The sequence below is a fragment of the Neodiprion virginianus genome, chromosome 5 (assembly GCF_021901495.1).
Source record: "Neodiprion virginianus isolate iyNeoVirg1 chromosome 5, iyNeoVirg1.1, whole genome shotgun sequence".
NCBI classification, from domain to species: Eukaryota; Metazoa; Arthropoda; class Insecta; order Hymenoptera; family Diprionidae; genus Neodiprion; species Neodiprion virginianus.
This window is the reverse complement of record NC_060881.1, coordinates 14,654,404-14,662,350: the sequence shown is the minus strand read 5'-3', so window position 1 is coordinate 14,662,350 and position 7,947 is coordinate 14,654,404. Positions and strand designations below refer to the sequence as shown.

At 43.1% G+C, this 7,947-nt stretch overlaps 1 long non-coding RNA gene across 1 annotated transcript; it reads left to right on the top strand.

Moving 5' to 3' along the window:
• Positions 1 to 1,353: 1,353 nt before the first annotated feature.
• LOC124306521 (uncharacterized) lies at positions 1,354 to 3,150 on the top strand. Its single transcript, XR_006908634.1, has 2 exons — positions 1,354 to 1,464; positions 1,965 to 3,150. It is a non-coding gene; the product is annotated as an uncharacterized LOC124306521 (long non-coding RNA).
• The last annotated feature ends 4,797 nt before the right edge of the window (positions 3,151 to 7,947 follow it).

Sequence of the window (7,947 nt, the reverse complement as noted above, 5' to 3'; positions counted from 1 at the left end):
AAGCGAGATTCGTAGTATAAACGTGTGGTAAAACCGTTTATATTTCTAGTCCTATGAACAGTTAATATACATGTTTTATTCCTTCACCGGCAACACAAGTTTAACGTTTCATTCACTGCTTTTCTACAACATTTAAACAACGGTTTCTAGACTAATAATCAACGTTTTGTTTACTAGCTCAATTGTCAATTTAAATTCGTTAAAAATCGGTATATTTGTAGGTATTAAAATAGAAAATTTCTGCGTTCCATCATCAACGTTTTATTGTGGTAAGCGAGATCCGTAGTATAAACGTGTGGTAAAATCCATTATATTTCTAGTCTCATGAACAGCTAATATACATATTTTATTCCTTCACCAGTAACACAAGTTTAACGTTTCGTATAGTTACCATACCTTGCCAATATGTTCTCATTAATTGTTTAATAATTAAGTCAATACACTTTTGATCTACTGATCACATGTAATACGTGAAAATTACGTCGTACATAGACTTGTCATATCGATACACAGAATTATATACCTACTCGGGCCGAAACGTAAACAAGATTTGTTTCGTACCTTTCTGACCTTCATATCCAAGAATACTACCCTTTTCAACATAGTGAGGGCAGGAATCAACTTTTACATCATTTACTTACATATTGCGATGTTTGAATTTGGAACTATAATCATTATATTCAAGTTTTTCTCATGTTAGCAGTGACTAAAATTCAACGTTTTGTTATCCTCCTCAGCACGTTTTTCTGATTACCTTAAATTTTGTAAACAACTGGTCATTCGATTTCCAATCTTTTTTTTCATTCGATAAACTAGTAAGTATCATCAAAAATATGAAAAAATTCAGGTGACATAACACTAGAAGTGATAATTTTATTCTACGTAATATTGTAAAGTAGAACTATATGTTACCTCCATTTTTTCAAATTCTTTTCCTTGTGTTATTGTTAATTCCCCAACATAGGAAAAAAAGTTGAAAAATCGATGAACAGATTTTTTTACAAAGGTCACCAAGAAATTACCTAGTTGAGCATATAAGTGCATCCCTTCGCGGCGTCTTTATTAATTGTAAAACATACGTTTTCCTATACCATAATGTATATATTGGAATAACCCATGCTAGGAAAGCGAGTGGCCGTAAATGAAGCTCGTGTACCATGGATGTTACATATACGTATAATGAGCGCATGTATCAAACGACAAGCGGTCGCGAAGAATCGAGAATGTCCTAGCGTGAAATACTCGCGCCTCTTCTTCTGCCTCTGATTGGCTCGCTAGGTCAGCGTGTTGTAACTCGTACGGTTCCTGCACGCTGAGAGCCGAGGACGACGCGCCAGAATGCCCCCCCCCCCCCCCCACCACCGTTCGCGAAGGCTCTCAGCTCACGCGATCAGTGAATCAGTCTAATTTGACCAACTTCCGAGGTCAGTGCACGTCCGTGTTTATGTGAGCCTTCATAAGCTGGTAAGTACAAATGTATTTTCTATTTGGAAAAATTTATCACGATGATTCAATACAGACGAAAATGACAATACAGGCGTAAATAACCTGACAATAAAAAGAAGAAACAAATACTTTGTGATTGCGTCGTACTTGCTTTTGAACGTCGCCGAAAGGATGTAGGCACAATAGAATTGCTTGTAGATAATGCTATAAGAAGCATGTCTATGGTATGGAATATATACTGATTGCAAATAGAAGCCGCAGATATTTATTGTTAGCTTCATTCTTACTTGTGCAGGCATCGTTTTTCTTTTATAAGGTTATCCAGTGAAATAGATCGCTAACACATACGTATCATGTACGAATGAACGATCATTTAGTGGCTGCATCTTTTCCCAATAAACACACAGTGGTTGAAATGATATATAATAGACCTGTCAAGACACGTTGAGAGAACGTTGAAATGGCACATAAAGATTATTCTACCTAGAATACAGGTGTTAAATACTATGTATTTTCAGGTATTTGACGGATTAGCAGTGATATCGAGGAAGTGAATGCTCCAGCTGCGGTCGAATAATAATTAAAACTTATGCGTACTGCGTACCTAGACAACGCTTTCTATAGCGTCTGTGTTCTTTTTTGAAATAATGTGCCAATACTTTTTATTATTTTACTTTGTCAGGATTGTGATTTTTTACCTAGTCCCGAGATGAAAGTTAACAATTTTCCTCGTTAGGGTATAATCATTGTATGATTATTTTGTTTCATGTTTTATTTGTTATCAAACCTCTTGTATCGGATATAAGTTTTTGTTTGTTCATGTTTACTTAATTTTACTATTTGCTATACTTCTATACTCTTGTGAGTACATCTGTACAATTGAGGTATGCGTATATGTAAAAGACTGTATGTTTATTTATACATCCCAGTCAACATTCACACAGTTACATCGTTGGCATAATAAAATGTCCGCATCAACGATACAGACAAACTGGTATATAAAAAACTACTATTATGTTTCTGATACATTGTTAAAGCGGATATTTCGATACGTGTGCAATGTAACTATTGTCATTGTTGCCTTGGATGAAAGTACCTTATAATAAATATATATCATGTTTCGCAAAGGTGTGTGCTTTATCTCATTTAGTTGTCCTGTATTTCTCATAAGAATACATAGGTGTGGATGTAAAATAATTAATATCATTTAATTGGTGCAAGTTACCATTACTGAAATAGCTAAGAATGTGAGCGTTGCTGTATCATCTAACCCCTGAGATAAGTCCATATTGACCATACAAGAAGCTTTTAACAGCTTGTGTATTAATATAGTACATGAAAAATTATACCGAAAACATATTCTCAAGTTGGTTGTTACACGTTTATCGGAACCGCGTGATATTCGATTAAGTGTATTCAATTAAACGTATAATAATTGTTTACGGATATCGTTTTTACGTTAAATCAACACACATTAAGTACGTGTATTATTATAAAAAAAATTTTCCAATGAACACGCTTATTAAACGTGTTTGAACCACGAAAAATGGTGGCTATAACAGGTATATATTAAACGTCTACGTTAACATTTAAATTGCGTTCTTTCATACTTGTTTCATTACGTTTCTGAAAACCGTAATTTCGACGTTTACTTCAACCGTGGAATATCCGGATCATAATCACTAACAGAAAACGTTGATGAGCGCAGTAGAAAAAACCTATATCAGGGCGGACATTTTTCACGAGAAAAAACGTATGTGCTGAACGATTATTCAACTATATACAACGTTATTTTTCGACGAATTTCTTACGATTTATTTACCAGCAATGTTTATTGGGACGTTGGAAACATCCGTTTTCGGCCATTGTAGCCGGGCCATCAGGATGCGGTAAATCAAATTTCGTCAAGAACTTTCTGCGTCATGGAACGTCAATGTGCGACACAAAATTTAGTCGTGTGATATGGTACTTTGACGAATGGCAGCCGTTGTACGACGGGGACAAGAGTATAGAGTACCGCGAGGGGTTACCGCAACACGCTGATTACGAGGGTGACAAAAAACCGAAACTCTTGGTAATCGACGATCTGATGCGAGAGGCTTCAAACAATGTCGTCGTTGATCTTTTTACCAAGGTCTGTCATCATAAGAACCTCAGCGTTTTCTACATAACACAAAATCTCTTTCACAAGGGCAACGGTCAACGAAATATTTCCCTCAACGCAAACTACATAGTCTTCTTCAAAAATCCACGGGATCGTGCCCAAATTCAACACCTTGCCAGTCAGGTGTATCCCGAAGATCCGAGGTTTCTTCAAGAGGCCTATCACGACGCTACCGCAGCGCCACACGGATATCTGCTTTTCGACCTGAAGCAATCCACTCCGGAGAATTGCCGTTTCCGATCAAACATCTTCCCTTCGGACGATAATCACTATGTCTACGTTCCGCGAAAGGATATAAAGGTCACCAATGCGCACCGGGTTCCAGTCGTTCAGCTGTGATGCCTCGAATACGCCGTACCGCGTCCGGTCGCAGAGCTCGTGCCGATTTCACCAAAGCAAACGCAGTAGCGCTGCACGCTCTGCAGAAATTGAACCCGTTGCAGAGATCGGCATTGCTACGCACGGCCGACAATTCGCTGGTAAAGACTATTTGTGAGTGTGCATTGAACACCTTGGAGGGTAACGTAGCACTGTCCAGAATTCAGAAAAATCGTCTGGCACGTCATAAACAGACATTACGGCAGTTGGCCAGCAACCGGGGTACCTGGAAGTCCAAAAAACGTTTTCTTGTTCAACGTGGGAATGGATTTCTCACCCTCTTGCTCGCTCCATTACTCGGGACTTCAGCTTCCAGCCTCTTCTCCAAGTAGCAAAATGGAACGTACAAAGAAGATGGTTTTAATTCCTATGGAGAGTATGGAGAGATTTCAACAACACGTCAGCGAGGGTATAGCCACTACGCTTTCACCTGGAAATACAACTACCACACACACCGATCCCGTTTCAAGACTCGACAACGAGATGAAGGACATCTTGAACAAACCGTCGAAAGACGACGCAGAAAAATGGAAACTCTATCGGCAGGTACTTCAACGATATTTGTTTTTTGCAAACGACGCACGCAAACCCATGAAATTAGACGTTCTCGAGGAAAAGGAGATGGAGGAAGAGGAGGAGGAGGAAGAAGAAGACGGAAACACAGCCGAAGAATCAATGATATCTCCCACCGTAGCTGCGAGTCCTGGCAACGTTCAAGCGCGCGCAAAGAAAGTCGCGTCAGCGGTACCAAAGAAGTATCGTGCAAAGGCCGAAATGCTGATGCGCGAACTCGGCAGCGTACCGGAACGATTTTACCGGGATGCCGCAGGAACCGTCTCGTTAGACGGCGTTACAGTTCCCGGCGCAAACATCGTCGACCTGGTCAATCATGCCATGCGATCTAGGAAGACTTTTACTCCTACAGGGGCTGGTCAGTTTGCACGGTTTCTTCAGACGATCAACGTACCCCGAGAATACGTGGGGAACGATACGCTTTGGAAAGACATACGCTCATTCGACACTCCGGGTCTACCGACGGTAACATCGCAACAACTATCGACACACACCAGTAGTTCCCCGACGAAGCGACGAAGTTCCGCAAACGTTGCACCCGTAACTAGCCGTTCTCACGACGCAGGATACGCTCTACGCAAACGCGCCACCGGAGCAAAATCCGGTTGGAAAACACTTCGGCTGAAGAAAAATGACGACTCTTCTTGAAGAAACGTATTACAATCCCTCGCATACTGCCGTTTACGCGGGAGCACGAATTCTGGAAGATGTTGCACGCGAAAACAACTCTCGCGATTCGGTGAGAAAATGGCTGGCAGCTCAGGATGCCTACACCTTACACAAGCCCGTGCACAGGAAATTTCCGAGAGCAAGGTACAACGTTTCCAACATAGACGACGTATGGGAAGCTGACCTGGCTGACCTGAGTTCCATGAAGAGCCGCAACAACGGTTTTCGCTATCTCCTGGTGGTCATCGATGTATTGAGCAAGTACGCATGGGTGGTCCCGCTGAAACGAAAGACAGCCGCAACCGTTGCTGAAGATTTCGAGCAAGTGTTACACACTACGCCGCGCAGACCCGACCTACTGCAAACGGACAAAGATAAAGAATTTGTCGGGAGTGCTTTTCAGAAGATACTTCGCGACAATGAAATACGATATCGTGTTACTCGTAATCCCGATGTGAAAGCAGCTATCGTGGAGCGATTCAATCGTACACTCAAAGAACGCCTGTGGCGTTACTTCGCGTATAAAAAGACGCAACGCTACGTCGATGTTTTGCCACAAATCGTGCAAGCCTACAACAATACAGTTCACTCAAGCATCGGCATGGCGCCGTCGGAAGTGACGCTTCGCAATGCTGCTACAGCACGTGCCCACATGGAAAAGCGTTATCCTCCGCGTCCAAATGGCAAACCGAGATTCCATAAGAATGATTTTGTACGAATTAGTAAAACCAAGGGAACATTTGAAAAAGGCTACGCGGCAAACTGGAGCGAAGAATTATTCAAGATCCGACGAGTGCTTGCACCTTCACCGATAGTGTACGTCTTGGAAGATCTCAACGGCGAAGTAATCGACGGCTTGTTCTACGACCCTGAACTTCAGCGTGTGGAGGGGGAACCACGGGGATGATAAAATAGCGTGTTATTGCAGCATGTCTCGCAGTCGTTGAGTGTTCACCGTTCGACTCGTGCATCAAAGAAAATGTCCCGGGATCAGTTTTACCTAACTTTACCGAGCAACAGCTCGATGCAGTTTTTTCCGGAGAATCGGACGTGCTGTTACATTACCCAGTTACCGCGTCAGATTCAACTAACGGGAGACTGGGAAGTCGGGCTGGCCGAAATTCATTATCCACTTACGTTTGAACACCCTCGGGGGTATGCGCCAGTGAAAAATGAAACGATACCCTGTGTCACGCATTACAATACTCCTGGGGAAGGTGCAGTTGAGGTATCAGATTGCAAGCTATCCGAAACCAACAAATCATCAAGGATCCCCGGCTGCCAGATGTTTATTTATTGCGATCTGGTGGAACCATGTATCGTTGGAGATGTTTACGCCCCGCTGTTACGAGTCATTCAAACATGCGGCAAAGACAATATCTTACAAGGCGAATCAGAGATGAAAACACTATCGCCACTGTACTACGTACCACTGATGCTCACGAACTTTCAAACCATCGAGATCGATATAAGAGATCAATTCGGTAGTCCAGCACCATTCACGAGCGGGACACTGACGGTAACGCTGCATTTTAGACGCGTTCAGTAATTGACTGGAATCACAGGAGTCGCTCAGCAAAAGAGAGAGAGGGAAAACATACCAGGTACGACATGGCTCATTATATACAACATTACGAAAATCAGCTCGGCGGTGGAGGCATTGAGACGGTTTACCGAGGAACACCGCATCAACGCGGGCACGGAATCGGCAGCTTCTTGGGAGGCCTGTTTCGTCGAATACTACCTCTGCTGTCCAGTGGTGCTCGCGCGGTCGAAAGAGAAGCACTACGTGCAGGGATGAACGTCATGACAGACGTTAGAAACGACACTCCGTTCAAACAGGCAGTCAAGAGTCGATTCATAGAATCAGGACACAAATTGAAAAGAGCTGCTGTAGAAAAAATTGATAAACTCATGAAGGGTAGCGGTTATAAAAGCCGAGCCGGCGGATTAGCGCGTCAGTCAAACATTGCCCGCGTCAACAGACTTGTCGGCGCGCACCGAGCAGCTGGTACTACGAGAAAAATTAGACGAAGGTCGAAAAAGAAAACATCGGCCAAGATACCCAAGCGTGCCGGAACCGTCAAGAAAACTAAGCGGAAAAAGTGTTGTAAAAAACGGGACCTTGCAGACATATTCGGACCCCGGTAAGCCCACGCACCGCTCGTCTTTAATCTAAACATCAACAATGGCCTTCCTGCACGCGCACTCGGGTGAGTGTATGAAGTCGGAACTGGATTTGTTTTCTCTACCACCAACGCAGACGTCTATTGAGGCTGGTCAATGGGTACACTACAAGCCCGTATCATCTCTAACCGACGATTCCCCGATTGAATTTGTTGTACCTGGAAACGGTGATGAGTATATTGACTTGGCATACACTATGCTTAGCGTACGAGTGAAGCTACAACCGCCTACTCCTGCCCCACCGGCGGGCGAAGGCAACGCGGCTCCTCCGCATGCCACTCCGGTAAACAATCTGCTTCACTCGATGTTCAATCAAGTCGATATATTTTTTAATCAAAAACTAGTCTCACCAGCCAACAACTCTTACGCCTATCGAGCATATAAAGAGACTCTACTGAATTACGCACCCCCCCGCCAAAAAATCCCATCTTTCTTCGGCTCTATGGTACGACAGCGAGGATGGAGTATCAAATGTATACGACGCCGACACCGTCGGTGCTAACCGAGGTTTCATCGATCGCAAACGGATC